The 17096-nt window shown below is 37.1% G+C and overlaps 1 protein-coding gene and 1 pseudogene across 1 annotated transcript in view; both read left to right on the top strand.

The window, feature by feature from the left end:
* The window catches only part of LOC149237796 (kinesin-like protein KIN-14L), a 422935-nt gene that overhangs the window by 317044 nt on the left and 88795 nt on the right, over positions 1-17096 (top strand). The window lies entirely within an intron of this gene.
* Positions 11957-12891, top strand: LOC149237798 (hsp70 nucleotide exchange factor fes1-like; annotated as a pseudogene).

Raw genomic sequence — 17096 nt, 5'->3', positions numbered from 1 at the left:
CATCATATTCCCAGGAATTTATTCCTCAGTATGCCACTTCAGGACATTATCAAGCCTTTGGAGGGTCCCATGACGTGTACATATTATTATTTGGCCCCTTGTGAGGCTTATTTTTACACTTGTGAGCTAGTTTGATGGGCTTGTCACTAATTGAGTTTTTTATTTGCACATTATTTTATCATTGGGGGCTAATGTAGGCCCTTAGGCTAATTCGAACTCCTTGGATGGCTATATATTGATGTTAGATACATTCATTTGGATCATCACTTGACTTGGGATTTCTCTAATCATAGAGAACTTCGCATTTTTCCTTGGAGGATATTTTTTAGAGATGGTGAATTTTGATGCAAGGATTTGGGCTATTTTTCTTGTCTTGGAGCTTTGTCTTGCAAAGGAAATGCTGGTTGGATATATTCCATAATGTTGTAAGTAAATTTTGACATTGTTATTCTTGTTGCTACATACTGCTAAAATTAGGGCTAGTTGCTGCATGATGGAAATGTGGAATTAAGCATGTTTTAGCTAATTTAATGTATGGGTCAATGTTATATGAATGAAATGTCCTAGAGATTATTTGTCTCGATAAACTTGCATCATTTGCTTTGAAGTATAAATGCTTGAAGGTCACTTTTCTTTTCTTTCTCTCAACATTAGATGAAGTTGACTTTTCGGGCCTCCTTGATCAAGAAACCAAGTTCTTACTCACCATAATCCTTGACTCCATATCCCCAAGTGAATTAAGCATTGACCCCTCAAAAAGGGTGATCATTTTAACCCTCTTTTTACTCTTTTCCCTTTTTTCGCTAGGTCTAGCCCCATTAGGTCACCTAGGGCATCAATTTTCTGGGAATTGACCCAAGGAAAAACTTTGATATCCTATAGGTTACTGCATTGGTGGGTCGCCTCCCTCTCTTCCAAATTTGAGGCCATTCTAACAGTGGAATCTCCGGGAATCCTAAGCCCTAGCTCTAGGATCGAATTTTGCCTAGGCATCCCCAAGGCTAGATCTCAATAGGATCAATTCAAATTTTTGAAGTAAATATTCTTGTTTGGTCATTTCCCTTCATCTTATCCAGGATAGGAACATCATTGGTTGCTATATTCCATCCCTGAGCCTGGGTTGGGTCCACTTTGCCCTGTGCAGTTGCACTTTTCAATAAAGGTTATTTGTCAAGGACCATTTGGGAATCCAAGTTTCCCAAGGATTATAGGGATTGAGAACCTTGTCTATATGCTTATTACTTCTCCCTCAACCCTCCAATCCTCACCCCATACCCCTGGAGTGCCAAGTCCCTTGCTTAAAGAGCAAGCAAGTTCCATTCGTCACTCCAGCCTAGGAAAGGGTTTCCAGGGTCACTTTCCACCTATCCATTGACATATAATTTACAAGTGATCCCTCCACTACCGGGACTCCCCCCATCGGTGAAAGTTCATAAAGAGCAAGTAGACTTAGCTGTGGTGACAGTGGGCTAAGCCTCCACCGTTGCCCTTAACTTAGCAGTTGCCCTCTTAGGAACCCCTTTTAGGTCCCCTACTGGTTTGAGTGGTAACACTTACCAAGAGCTACATCTTTCTACAGGTGACAACCATAGACTTCTATTTCAACAATCTTTCATGCTTCTTTATGATGATGTCATGAGCTCTTGCTTTCAATCGTATGCTTCTATGATGCCATCTCTTAACATGATGCACCCTATCATGCTTCTAATGATTTCTACCATTATTATACTTTACAACAGGAAACTTGAAACATAAACTTGGAAAGAACTAGGTGAGGAAGACTATCTCAATCATAGTAAAGATCATTTACTTCCTCCTTTTTGAATTTATTCTTTTTAGCTTCTTCCACTTCTTCAGTGATATGGGCTTCTTCCCTTTCTCTATTGTTGTTGTCCTTCTTAAGCTTTGGACAATCTTTATTGTAGTGCCCTTATTCATGACAACCATAACATTGAACCTTTGACATGTTCTTCTTCCTTCTCTGAGGACCAAGCTTCCCAAACATCCCTTTTCTTCTAACCATGGCAGCAAATGCTTTAGGTTGCTTGCTTGATTCTACATCAATTTTTGCCTTTAGCCTGGTTTCTTTGATTTTTCATAATGACCATAGTTCATTGAATGGAGTAGCTTCCTTCTTCCCGTAGATGCTTGATGTGAAGTTGTCCCATTCCTCTGGTGCATTGAGCACTATGGTAGTCATTTCCTTGTCTAACATTATTTCTCCCAAATCTTGGATTGGTCTCTTATTTCTGACACCCACATAAAGTATGAGGCTATTGATATCTTCATCTTGTAGAGCTTGACCTTCTTCTTTTGACGGTTTAACAATTAAACTTTTAACATGACCGATGACTTCATTTTCTATGAGGATCAAATCTATCATCTTCTTTCATGCAAGAAAGTTTAACAACCCAACCAATTTGTTGTTGTCCTTGCAATCTGAAGTCATTTTGACATATTCAAATATAGATATAAGGATACTTACTTGTCAAGTGAAGATACTCCTAGATGATGAAATCTTCAACTTGATGCCTTCATAATTTTGATGATAATGTAGATAATAGAAGATGTCCTCTTGGTGAGGATGTCTTTCTTCAAAAGTGATCCTTGGCCCAAAGAGAGATCACATCAGTTCCTTGATGATGGTGACAATGCTTTTTCCTGCTTTTCTTTCTTCAAGACAACGCTAGTTAAACTTGTTTCATAACCTCAAATTTCGACCCTTCTTCAGAATTTTGGCTTGATGTAACAGTGCTGCAATTTCGGCCTTTTTTGCAATGACCCTAGTTCACACGTGTGGCTAGAAGATGGACAAATTTGCCTCCCTTCTACTTCGCTTGACTTGACTTCTTTTTCTTGTTATTTCGGCTTCTAAAGGAGACCTTTCTTGGCATAGAAGTTGACCTTTGATGGTGTGTGACGACCTTTCTACAGCAATAATTACTGTGTCAACCTTTAAGCAGATATAATTACAGTAAAGCAATAATAATTACTGTGACATCCTTTAAGCAGATATAATTATAGTAAATGATTTTTTTTTTTGACAGAATTGACTAACTGAACTACTGAGGGTACTTACCTGTACCTCTAGCAGGTTGATGATGCCCCAGCTGATTGCTTCGGTTACCAAAAGACCGAATCCACCCAGCCAAACTGAGTAGAACCTGGCTGCTCAATCCAGCAAGCTTCTTAATAGAAGCCGACTGTTCCCCCGTGCCTAGAACCTCAGGACAACTAAAGATCTTCCTGTGGATAATTTCCTCCTTCAGAATTTCTTCCCCCTTTTCTTTTCCTTCCCTCTCCCCCCTCCGTAACCTTCTGCTCGGTGGTTTTATCAGGTTTCTTGGCGGTGGCCGCCCTTCCATCAGCAGCCCACCGCTTAATCTGCGGGTGACACCTTCCATGTCCCGCCTTCTCTATCACACTGTTATGGTCACATATACATAAGTATTTCCAAATTTAATTAAATATATCACTTTATGATTTATTAAAATATTATTAAGGTTATAACATTATATTAATTTCTTATATTTATATCTGTATTTTTAGATCATTTTATTAATTAATATAATTTATTTTTATTAATAGATAGGTCGTTACATACACTCCCCCTTCAGAAAACTTCGTCCCGAAGTTAGGGTTTTATCTTATCTGATTACTTATGATAGCAATTAATACATTCTTCTTAGGATTGTAAACCGAGGTTAAATTCTTATTTAATATAAGGAGACTATAAAATTGGTGTTTCGAATATTTTTAGGTTTATGATTTTAATGGTCATACCTTGCTCTAACCAGGTTCCCAAGCTATTCTAAAATCATCCTATCCTTCCTAATCTCTTCCGCTTCGATCCTATCCGTCCTTTACTGGAGTATGTCATGCGTCAGTTTTACTGATCTAACCATTCATAAACTCTAAAGGTGACAGCGTCAGTTATACCGACCTGATTCCCAGTGGGCATCTGACAGTCATCATCACACATCTAGGGGAGCGTGATTCGTATAGTCCTCCCATGACTCCAGGGTTCAGAGGATAAACGGTGGGCAACACCTCCACCCCTCCCAGTAGAATTAGGGTTAATACCCTATCATAGAATCTCTTTGAGCCTTAATTTCTCTGAGGTTCTGTTATCACGTGGTCATTTTGTTAACTGTTTATTATCTGCAATAATACACTTATCCATGCATTTATAAAATGTGCATTAGCATATTCAAAATAACTTATGTATAATTCACATATGTCAACTACAGTATAACATATTTGCCATATTCTATTCATGTCATTGACTTTCATTTAAAATGTAATTATTCCTTGATTTCTACTCCATCGATCATATTGACATGGATAAATAAAACAGATTTATAATATCTTAATTCCTATCAAAAGTAAAATCATTTAATTGTTTTAAACTTACTTTGACCACTATAATTTAGTAAGATCAACAACATATTTCGTTTTGGTATCCATGTACTAGCAGAATTTAAACATATATTATGTCACAAAATTACACGTTTATATATAATCATTCAAAATGGTTTCGAGTCTTTGATTTGCAGTGAAGTAAATATATACTAAACATAGTTTAAAGTTTTTCAAAATTAACACAAATTAGAGTATTTTTGACATATGTCCTCTGTATCTTCCCAAGTAGCTGATCCAGGACTATACTTGTCCCATTGGACCTTAACTTGGTCTACCAGGCGATTCCTGAGCTGTCGAACCCTACGTTCCAGTATACGTAATGGTTCGACCGATACGATTCCATCGTCCGATACCTGTAATTCCTTCCATTGAAGGTTATGAGATTGATCAACTATATAATGTCTTAATACAGATACATGAAATACATTATGAATTTTATGTAAGTGAGGCGGCAAGGCAAGACGATAGGCGATAGGTCCAACTCTTTCTGTGACTTTAAATGGTCCAATAAATCGAGGTGACAACTTTGTCCCTTTTCCGAATCGAATAGTACTTTTATTTGGTTTGATGCGGATGAAAACCTGATCCCCTACTTCATACTTCCTATCAGTTCTGTGAGCATCAGCGTAACTCTTTTGTCTATCTTGTGCTTCCTTTATTCGTTGTCTAATTTGTCTTACGTGCTCTTCCATTTCTTGGATTAATTCTGGTCCTATCATCACTCGATCTTCTAACCTGTCCCAACTTAACGGTGTTTTGCAAGGTCTGCCATATAATGCTTCAAATGGAGGCATTCCAATCAAACTGTGGTAACTGTTATTGTATGCGAATTCGACTAAGGGTAAGTACTTTTCCCAGTGTGATTGCTGATCCATAACATACATTCTCAACATATCTTCAAGTACTTGATTTACCCTTTCTGTTTGCCCATCAGTCTCAGGATGGTAAGCAGTGCTTAAATTTAGTTGAGTTCCTAAGGCTGACTGCATGCAAGTCTAGAATCTTGAAGTGAATCGTGAATCTCTATCGGATATAATCTTCTTAGGTACCCCATGAAATCTGATAATTTCATTTATGAATACTCGAGCTACGTCAGCAACTTCGTAAGTATCTCTTACGGGAATGAAATGTGCGCTTTTCGTTAACTTATCCACTATTACCAGAATGGCATTGTGTCTCAGAGAAGTAAGAGGTAGTCCAGTGATGAAATCCATAGAAATGATCTCCCATTTAGACATAGGAATGTTGTGAGGTTGTAAGAGACCTGCTGGGTGACAATGATCTGTTTTTACTCGTTGACATTCCAAACATTTTGCAACAAATTGAACGATATCACGTTTCATGCCTGACCAGAAGAAGAGTTTCTTAGTATCCGAATACATTTTCTTTACTCCATAATGTGCACAATATATTGCTCTGTGGGCTTTCCTAAAGATAGTGTCTCAAAGATCCTTATTATCAGAAAATATACATCCTTCTATGGAATCGTAAGATTCCATCATTTTCTAGTTCATATCTTTCAAACTTAGAATCTTTTGGCTTTTTACCCTCAAGACTAGATCTCACCTTTAAATACCAGCTATGTTTTATGAGATATTCTAGTACTTGTTGCCTTAAGTCTACTTTGATAGGTATGAGAGAGAATATTCGTGGTCTTCTGCTTAAAGCATCTGCTACTACATTTTCTTTTCCCTTAATATATGATATTCCAAAGTCATATTCACTTAGGAATTCACTCCATCGCCTTTGTCTGGCATTTAAGTCTCTTTGCGTGAACAGATATTGTAGACTTTGATGGTCGCTTTTAAGTATAAAACTTTGTCCCATTAGATAGTGTCTCCAAATCTTTAACGTTAGCACTACAGCGGCTAATTCTAAATCGTGAGTAGTATAGAGTTCTTCATGAGATTTTAACTTTAAGCATATGCTATCACTCCTCTATCTTGCATCAATACTGCACCTAGCCCTTGTTTGAATGCATCAGTGCATACCGTAAAATCTTTGTCCATATCAGGTACTCTTAGGATTGGTGCACTTGTGAGTAGTCTTTTGAGTTTAGAGAATACTTTATTACATTCTTCAGTGCATTCATATTTAACACATTTACACTGAAGGGTTGTAATCGGCTTTGCAATTTTGGAGAATCCCTCCACAAACCTTCGGTAGTAACCGACTAAATCCATAAAGCTTTGTATTTCATGTGCATTTTTCGGTATTGGCCATTCCATGATTGGTTTTACCTTCTCAGTGTCTACTGAAATCCCTTCACCTGATATGATATGACCTAAGTAATGAATCTCTTTCTGAAAGAATGTACACTTGGATAATTTTCCATACAACTGATGTTTTCTAAGACAAGACAATACTATTCGTAAATGATCTTCATGCTCTTTCTTATTCTTAGAATAGATAAGAATATCATCTAAAAAGACTTGTACAAATTGATCAAGATATTTGCGGGAAACACTGTTCATAAGGTTCATGAATACTGCTGGTGCATTTTTTAATCCAAATGGTACCACAGTAAATTCATAATGTCCAAAACGTGTCCGGAATGCAGTCTTGGAAATATCGTTTTCAGAAATCCTTAGTTGATGATAGCCTGATCGAAGATCAATTTTTGAAAAGACAGCAGCTTCTTTCATTTGATCGAAAAGATCATCTATTCGAGGCATAGGATATTGATTCTTTACTGTAGCTTGATTCAAATCTCGATAACATATGCATAATTTTAAAGATCCATCTTTCTTCTTCACAAAAATTACAAGAGTGCCCCAAGGTGATATACTGGGCCGAATATGTCCTATATCCAGTAGTTCCTTCAATTGAATCTTCAATTCTTGAAGTTCTGGAGCTGTCATTATATAAGGTGTTTTAGAGATCGGTTGGGTACCAGGTTTTAATTCAATAGTGAGATCCAACTCTCTTACAGGGGGTAATCCTGGTAGTTCTTTTTGAAATACATCCGGAAATTCGGCTAACACCGGATACTGTTCTAAGAATGGTCCTTTTTCTTTGCTTACTTCTTGAATTACATATGCCTGACAACCTTTTCTTAAACAACGCTTCATTTTCATTGCTGATATGTAGCGTAAAGATACTTTTCTCTTGATTCCTTGAATTTGGATTGTTTCTCCTTTATCATTTATACCTAGAATTCTTTTCCCATAACAATTTACCCAAGCTTGATGAGCTTTTAGCCAATCCATACCTATGATAAGATCATAAGTTCCTAATGTTGTGACATAAACTTTCAGTTTAATCGTATGGACTCCTAGGTCAATTTTGCATTGATCCACACTTAAGCCCACGGATTGGAGTTCTCCTGAGGCCATTTCCACCTGTTTGAAATCATTTTGCCTGTGAGCTGCCAACCGACATTTGTTTAATGCATATGACGAAATGAAACTATCTGTGGCACCATATCAAATAAGATTTTGAATTTTATACCATTGATAATACTTGAAGATTCTACTACAGTGAATTGATGTTCTGCTTGGTTGTTGTTGACCACTGCATGAATTCTATGATTACCTTGATTGTTTGATATTGGTTCCTTTCCATTCCTATGCAATATATTTGACGAAGCTTCTGGGCAATCACATTGAAAATGCGGTCCTCCACATCCCCAACAATTAAGCTGCGTTGATCCTCTTGAATCAGGGCGTGAATTTCTAGATAAAGAGCTTCGTCCTCTCATGTTGATTCCTCTCGAATTTCTTCCTCTACTGGCAGTTCCACGAGATGTCCATGGACTGGTGTTTGATGATTCTGCGGCTATAGTGTTTACTGCCATGGGAGCTCTTGTTCCTACATTTCTTGGGGTAAATCTATTACCGTAAGGTGGCCTCGAGCTACCTCCTCTGAAGAAATTTCGAGGAGTTTTTCCTGGAAATCCTGATTGTAAAGGTTCTGCTGGCCCTACATTTTTTTTTATTCCCAGGTGCTCTTCTGCATAACGACCACATTCTACCGCCTCAGCTACTGATGATGGTTTCCACATGCTCACCAAGGCTCTGATGCGAGGATTTAACCCAAATATGAAGCGTTCAACTTGACACTCATCAGAATCTAAGTAGTGAATGTATTTTACAAGCTCCATAAACCTTATCTCGTACTCTTCCACTGTTTTATTACCCTGAACTAAGGTATGGAAGGCTCTGGCTTGCTGTTGTTGAAAGTATGGAGGTAAATACTTTGCGCGGAATCTTTCCTCAAATAGCTCCCAAGGGACATTATCCAATGTAAGGTGCAGTTGCTTTTCCAGATTTCCCCACCAAATCAAGGCACTTTCCTTTAATTGAAATACATAAATTTTTGTTTTTGCTGAAGAAGAATATTCTCTTAATCTAAAGCATCTGTTCGTTCTTTCTAACCATGCCTCAGCGCGTTCACCTGCTCAACCTCCTGAAAATTCCGGGAGTTTAATTTTCTGAAGCTTCCTAGAAATATCTTCTTTTAATCTTTTGTGCTCAAAATTCTTTGGTTTCGCTGAACTGGTAGCTAAGGGTTGAAGTTCTTCTTTGGTCTTAGCCTTAGTTGATTCTTTTAATGTCTCCAATAAGGCTTCCAATGAGTTCATTATCACGGTCAACTTTGGTGCTGGAGCGATTGATGTTGATAATGGTCTTGGTGGAGACGATGGTGATAGTGGTGGCAATGGGGATGATGATGGTGACGGTGGCGACATTAATGGCGGTGATGCTGCCCGATCACGTCGTCGTCGCTCATATGTCTTTACCATTGTAATGTTTCCTGTGTACATAATAAAATTCTATAAAAAAATTTGAGGTAGACAATCGAATTTAACATATAATTTTTTTTTTGCAATTTCACATTCATAAACGGGTATAGTTTTTTTTGCTCTTTTTATCTGCTAGGCAGATCTTACTGGTACCGAGGTCAAGGAGGGTGGTCTCGTGACCTCCTTGTCCTAATGCAGGGTATTCTATCCTAATATGAAATAATGCAGAAGTGTATGGTTATTAATGCCTAGGGTAGATCATCCAAAATTAATTACTAAGTAATATTCACAAAATTAAATATTTAAATACTAAATATCTCACTATAGTGAACATCGTCAACACACTCATCACGTCTCAAACTATTACCTCTACAGAAGGACTCACATAATGCCTAGGGTAGATCATCCAAAATTAATTACTAAGTAATATTCACAAAATTAAATATTTAAATACTAAATATCTCATTATAGTGAACATTGTCAACACACTCATCACGTCTCAAACTATTACCTCTACAGAGGGACTCACATAGTTATAATGTGGAATATGTTACTTAGATTTATACTGATTGGAATAACAATTAGAACACATTTGTTGCAATTTCATAAAGAAATTCAAAATGTTTACTTAAAAATTATGGTAGGTACTGGAGAGGTGTTAAATAATCTTCGCCTATTTTAATAGGTCTCGGGCAGGTTCCAAGGTTGGACCTCCCAAGCTCAGCATAAGAATATATATATATATATATATATAATCACATACATTGCATTGGCTTATGCATGAAAATTCCTTTTTGCATTTTTGTCTTGAATTAGGTTGACAATTAACTGTGTGCCTTGATGGAATCTGTATATATTATATCTATTTTTCATATATGACACGTTCAGTGTTACTGTATCCTAAATTTTCTATAAACTATTGTCTATATCATTTCCCTGAATTCATGGTCGTGTACTAATAACTTAAATGTAGATTTCTTGTGCCACATCAAAATGCAGATTTCAAGTCTCCTTGACTTCTAATGTAGCAAGGTAACAATTTGTGGATACAATAAGCAATGAGCAATATAGATTTCACACAATAATCAAATTCATAACAACAATCATAGGCATTCCCATTCAATTTATCAAGCAACAACATATATAGCATTGATATATCTATGATATTATCATTGAAATCAAACGGAACATCTGAAACTGCCTAACCTCAGAATAAACCACACCATAACAACTCAATCCAACCTTTAATTCAAAATTTATGCATTTACAGTTGAAAGTACCAACAACATGGGTACCCCCCTATAACTTCATAGTGGGTTACCAACAAGGAAATTCCAGTAGAAAAAGACTAACAGGAATTCTATTTAAAACATTCATATGCCAACATAAGAAAAATAACAAGCACACAATTAACTGTATCAATTCATCTGTGCACTTAAATCATATTTAATAGTTGGAATACCAATGTGCCAGACTGGATCATATGTAAGTCGCCTAACTATTAAATGTGCCAGAGAAGTCAGCAATTAAGAAACTCCAAACCATGAAAGAGCATGCACATCACACAATCCACAAGCTCCTTCACATCGGGAACAAACAATAGTAAAAGCATAAATACTAAAATAAAATAAATTAAATTAAAGAAGAATAATGAAAGAAAACATAATTTGAAATTTGGTGTATTCATTGGGTTATGGAATGGAGACATCCATATTCCTCCATGATGCACATGGAAGTTTGCCTCAAGTTTTATGTACCATAATTTCCTTGTCGGAAAGTCTTAGTACTGGCTACAAGTTAGGAAGACTGGGTATAGGTGGATTCATAGGTGTTATTTATAAATCCCAATATCATATTGAAGCAATCCTTGACAAGAAGAGCTATCTGTAGAGAATCCCTTGATATGAGTGCTGAAGCTTTTTCATAGGACATTTTCCTAACCCCAGATCAAATTCCATCATCAAGTTTGAACTTTGCAGTAATCTCAGGAATGGTAGCATGTTATGAACCTAACTTGAAAATCTGAATTTTTAATAGGTAAACAGACTCAGCAGAAATATGGAACTTGGAAACTAATACGAGGTCTGAAACTAAAAGGCAACTAACAGTAGCAAACAACAGAAAAAGTTCAGTACCAACAACAGTAAATTCAGCACTAACAACCGTAAGTTTAGTAATAGAAACAGTGATTCTAACAAGATTCTGCAGTGAGAATGTCAAACTACTCAAGAACGAGACCTCCCACAGGCTAACACAGCGACTTACCAATGCACCACTGCTGCGGGTCATATTGTTCAGACTATGCGTTCATATCGTAAAGTTCGTGGGTTCAATACTCAGAGCTGTGACCAGACTATAGATGGTATGATGTGGTAATTGTGACGCGAAGGCCACGGGTTCAAACCACGGACCTGCTATAGAACTCGCTATGCTGGCGTGGTGTACACGAGGCCTCCGTCGATTTCAGGGAGAGACGTCACCGAGGGAGCCGGTAACGCTGGAGTGCCATCCCGTTAACATAGGAATATATATATATAATGGTTTTAAGATATAGTTTAATACATATCGTATGATATATATACTGACATTCATATCGTTTATTATTGATTGTTAATAATTAAAATCAAGTATAATTTGCTTATAATTAATATAATTACGCTTTTCAGGATTCCATGATAATCAAATTTGGTACGCGCGTCCCTAAAATAACACCTCCGTAATTTATGTTAGACACTTGGACATATAATAGATTACGTGTTGATTTTTTGTGCGATTAGTTTGGTATTCAGAATGAGGAGCCCGAAGATTGAATCCCTTAGAGCAAAAATGTATTCTACAATGTACAAAGTGCTTGGATCCAGATTCGTACTATTATGGGTTTTGGTAGCAGTGGTGTGCCTGGCAAAAGCTCAAAACAATTTGGAATTACAAGGCATGGACGGAGGATTTCCTTCTCTGGATTCTATGCTGCAATGGGCTGTAGGCCATTCAGATCCTGAAAGAATTGAAGGCAGCTGCAGTGGAAGCTCAGATACTGTCTCCAGAAGAACCTGAGAAGCGTAGAGTGGAAATTAAGGGTCTAATGGAGGATTTGCGGATGCCATCAGATGCTGCGCTAATGAAAATAGCAATTGCAGACATCAATAATTCTTCACTTTCGAACAGAAGGCCATTATTGAGCTCTACTTGAACTTCTAGAGCTTGTAGGACCTATTGATAATGCAAATGATTTGAATAAACTTGGAGGACTCACCGCACTTGTCAAAGAACTTAACAGAGAAGAGAAAGAACTGCGCACAATTGCTGCATGGGTTCTTGGACAAGTAAGTACTAACAATCCTGTTGTCCAAAAGCAGATAATTGAACTCAATGTCTTGCCAAAATTAATGGGGATGGTGAAATCAAGCTGTTCTGAAGAGGCAGTTAAGGCCCTTTATGCAGTTTCAGCGATAATTAGAAACAATCCTGATGGGCAAGCTGTGTTTTACTTTGAAGGGGAAGCTCAAATGCTTCAGGATATCATGGCCAATGATAGCAGTGACATTCGGATGCGGAGGAAATCTGTCGTTGTGGTGGCCGACTTAGCTGAGCAACAGTTCGAATAAGAAGCTTGTGGAGCTAAGAGTATTTTTGAAGCTAGCAAAGAATACCTTAAATCAGTAGTGGATCTAATGGCAGTGCCTGATTTAGATATACAAGAGAAGGTTGTTCCCCACCCCTCCTGAAATTTCAGCTTTTCTAGGTTAAAATTACGTGATATAAACAATGTGTTGAGAAACTCAGGGCAGATCTTCATCAAGGCAGATTTCTCCTGAACGTCTGCTTCATTAGTTTAAATTTAGCCTTATGCTGCATGTTAACTTTAGTATTGTTGTTTTTGTGTTGAGATGTATATATTATACGCCAAGATTTTTGTTTTTTTTTTTGGTTATAGAGTACATTAAAATGTGTTGCACTGCTAAAAATCAAAGGTGATTCCATATCGCCATATCGAGAGAAGCCCTTTCAAGATTGAGAAAGAGCATATGATGTTATGGCAGCATTTGGTGCATCCATTGCTTTCTTATTGTTTCCTGGTTTTCCTCAAATAGGAATCTTTACTGAAAGGAAACAATTCACTTCTCATTGTAACTCTCGGAAGCACACTGCATACATCACAGAGAGGATAAAACAAAGGTGATTCATTATCTCCTTATGGGGATATTTCCTCTCAAGATTGAGAAAAGACATTTCCAATTTTCTCAGAAGACCATACACTGGAGGTTAAAATGGGACATAAGTGTAATTCTGGGGATGTAGCAATTGACACTGAGGAGAATGTCGACACTGGTGCACCATCATCTTCTCAGATGGGCAGTTTTCAAAGAAGGACCCCAGTGGATGATTATAATAGCATTTGTGAAGGTGCTTGACAGAAAACATGAAAACCAGGGTTGGAATCTCTACGTAGCAGTTTCAACAGGAAATTCACAAAATTAAATTTCACAGAGAATTACACCATGCGTAGGGCCGGTAAAGTCGAAAGGGTTTCAACCTGCTTTGATACCAAATGTGACGACCTTTCTACAGCAATAACTACGGTGTCAACCTTTAAGTAGATATAATTACAGTAAAGCAACAATAATTACTGTGACATCCTTTAAGCAGATATAATTATAGTAAAGGAAATTTTTTTTTGACAGAATTGACTAGCTGAACTATTGAGGGTACTTACCTGTACCTCTAGCAGGTTGATGATGCCCCCGCTGATTGCTTTGGTTACCAAAAGACCGAATCCACCCAGCCAAACTACCTGTACCTCTAGCAGGTTGATGATGCCCCAGCTGATTGCTTCGGTTACCAAAAGACCGAATCTTCGGTTACCAAAAGACCGAATCCACCCAGCCAAACTGAGCAGAACCTGGCTGCTCAATCCAGCAAGCTTTTTAATAGAAGCCGATTGTTCCCCGTGCCAGAACCTCAGGACAACTAAAGATCTTCCTGTGGATAATTTCCTCTTTCAGAATTCTTCCCCTTGTTCTTTTCCTTCCCTCTCCCCCCTCTGTAACCTTCTGCTCGGTGGTTTTATCAGGTTGCTTGGCGATGGCCGCCCTTCCATCAACAGCCCTAACGCTTAATCTGCGGGTGACACATTCCATGTCCCGCCTTCTCTATCACACTGTTATGGTCATGTATACATAAGTCTTTCCAAATTTAATTAAATATATCACTTTATAATTTATTAAAATATTATTAAGGTTATAACATTATATTAATTTCTTATATTTATATCTGTATTTTTAGATCATTTTATTAATTAATATAATTTATTTTTATTAATAGATAGGTCGTTACATGGTGGCTGCAATTCAATACTTACTGCTCTAGAAGGATGTCTTAATTCTTCACACTTGTGGAGAATATAGCTCAGAAAAACAGACCCAAAAGTGCTTCGCTCTTCCTTCCTCATGATAATGATTGTAGAATGTGTGAGTTTCGCAAGAACGCTTCGAGTGTGGAACACTTCTTTGGATGAGCTAGGGTTTTGAGGTCTCCTTTGATGCTCTTAAGTATTCCCTTTCAATATGATGAGCGGGTTGTTCCTTCTTGATGATTGATGCTCTTGATGTTTCACAGATGATCTCTTTATAGTTCGGCCCTAGAGTATCATTCTTTGTGTTGCACTTCCTTGATGTAGTCACCTTAGCTCTGATACCATGTTGAGAAATCTAAGGGGCAACAAGTGTAGGTGATTTCTCTTACTTTGATAATTGCTTGTGATGTAGTTTTACTTTACTTGATTAAGTTCTTCTTTTCTTATTATTATTAGTGTTCTCTATCATCAAACAACTACTAAATCATAAAGAACAATGAGACAATAGGACATAAGATATAGGCGATCAATCAGGGCCAAAACCTCTCCATCTGAGAGGAAAACCCACCAAAATCCTTCACTTCTTATAGAACTTCAATTGACGAATTCAAAGACCTATGACTCTTGACAAAGACCCTCCTAGACCAAGTTGTCCTTCCTTCTTGATGAGTTTCCTTACACAACTTCCAGCGACAAACTTTGACCTTCTAGCAACTTCTCCAACAGCTTATCTAGCAACTTCGACCCCAGCAAACATTTTTGCAACTGCAACGTAGCGGCTTTAGCAACTTCGACCCAACAGCTTCATAGCTTCGACCTTGATGCAACTTTAGCAAGGTTGAGGCAGCTTCACAGCGTCGACCTTGTAGCTTCACAACTTCGATGTAGCTTAAAAATTTCGTTTAGCCCTGAAATTGTATAAACCCTAACAAAAGAGAGAGAGGGGCCTAAAAACTTCGATCTTGATCTTCTTCTTCTTCCTCGTCCTTTTCCAGCTTCTATCTTGATGAGATGAAACCCAAATTTATTTTTCTTTTCTTTAAATATGTAAAATCACGATTACATATGCCATTATGAAGATCACACCTAGTTACATATTTCAACAGTCACTTTCACACTAAGAAATAAATCATGGGAAATGAAAACAATAGATTGCCACCCTTTTTGCTCGATGGAAAAAAATTACAATACCCTCACTGCTCAATCCCCTAACTCACTTGCAAAAAATGAAGGTTAAAATAACAAAAAATTGGTTATAAGGTGAACCTAACAAACGCAAGGCAATAGTTTCCAAATTATCGTGATATTTTATTTTTAGCAAATTATAGCAATAACTATTGGCATTATTATCGGCAAGTTGGGTTTTGGCAGTAATATCACGATTGTTTAAATATTATCACGATATGTGAAACACTAGTATAAATGGTTTGGATTCATATGGATGCACATGAATATATATGTTTTTCTTTAAAGTTTGAATATTTTATGTGCTTTTAGTTGACCAGTTTTTGGTTGGTTCTGACCAGTTCTCAGGTCAAAGGTTTATATATATATATATATATATGAAATAAATTAGAAAAAAAGCAGGAAGTGTGGTTCACAAAGAAAAAGGCCAACCTCAAGATGATTAGCAATGATGAACTACATGTCGAAGTCAATGGATATAGAGACAAGGTGAATAGTGTAAGATATCATCTTAGCAATGTTGAAAAGGCACAAACAAAGTTTGGTGGGGGGGAGAGCAAAAAATGTTAATAGAAAAAATTAATAAACTAATAGAAAAGGGAGACTAAGTTAACAATTCCATAGAAGATGGCGAGAACTGATGGGAAATCGCATTATGAATGAGTAATGGCGTCAAAGACGACACTACAAGGACACTTAACTACCATGGCGAACAAATTGACTAGCTATTTGAAAGGGTACATTAATTATTTGCAATACCCTTAGTGTACCAAAAATCGACACCAAGTCCAGAATCACAAAATACAAGTGAGAAAAGACATCAAGAAGCACCTTAAGTAAAATTTTTAGGTAGTAAATATCACACAAGAATTCCAAATAGAAATCATCAGTGAATTAAGAATGAATTACCAAAGTATGATGGAAAGGACCATAGGGGAGGAATCATCTTGGCTAACAAAATGGAAGTGATTTTTTGATTAGACCCCTCATTAGGTGAAAAAGAAAAAATAATGACAACTTCCATCCATTTAAAAGCTTATGATTGGTTCTTATGGTGGACTAGAAAATGTGACACTCATTTTTTCATTAATAGAGTTTTACAAATGCCTTAATAAAAAGGTTTCATGACGAGCAAGATGATTACCTATATAACAAGTTTGTACATCTTAAACAATTGAGGAAGCTAGACATGCAGTAAAATTAATTGAACAAAAGAACAAGAAGAAGGTGAAAGCTGGCATCAAGACTCATTTAAGAAAGCAATAAACAAATGTAGATTTTGTGGGGATTGTTACCACAAAATCCTATAGGCCTTGGAGAGGGAAACCTTGTAAGACAATAGTTAGATAAAGTGCTAAAAATGGGGGTAAAGGCCCAATGTGTCTTAGCCGA

This window comes from Pinus tabuliformis, chromosome 8, assembly GCF_031772625.1.
Source record: "Pinus tabuliformis cultivar Carrire ecotype Pingquan chromosome 8, CPIR1, whole genome shotgun sequence".
NCBI classification, from domain to species: domain Eukaryota; kingdom Viridiplantae; phylum Streptophyta; class Pinopsida; order Pinales; family Pinaceae; genus Pinus; species Pinus tabuliformis.
Note: the sequence above shows the minus strand (reverse complement) of the source record. Positions and strands in the feature narration are given on the sequence as shown.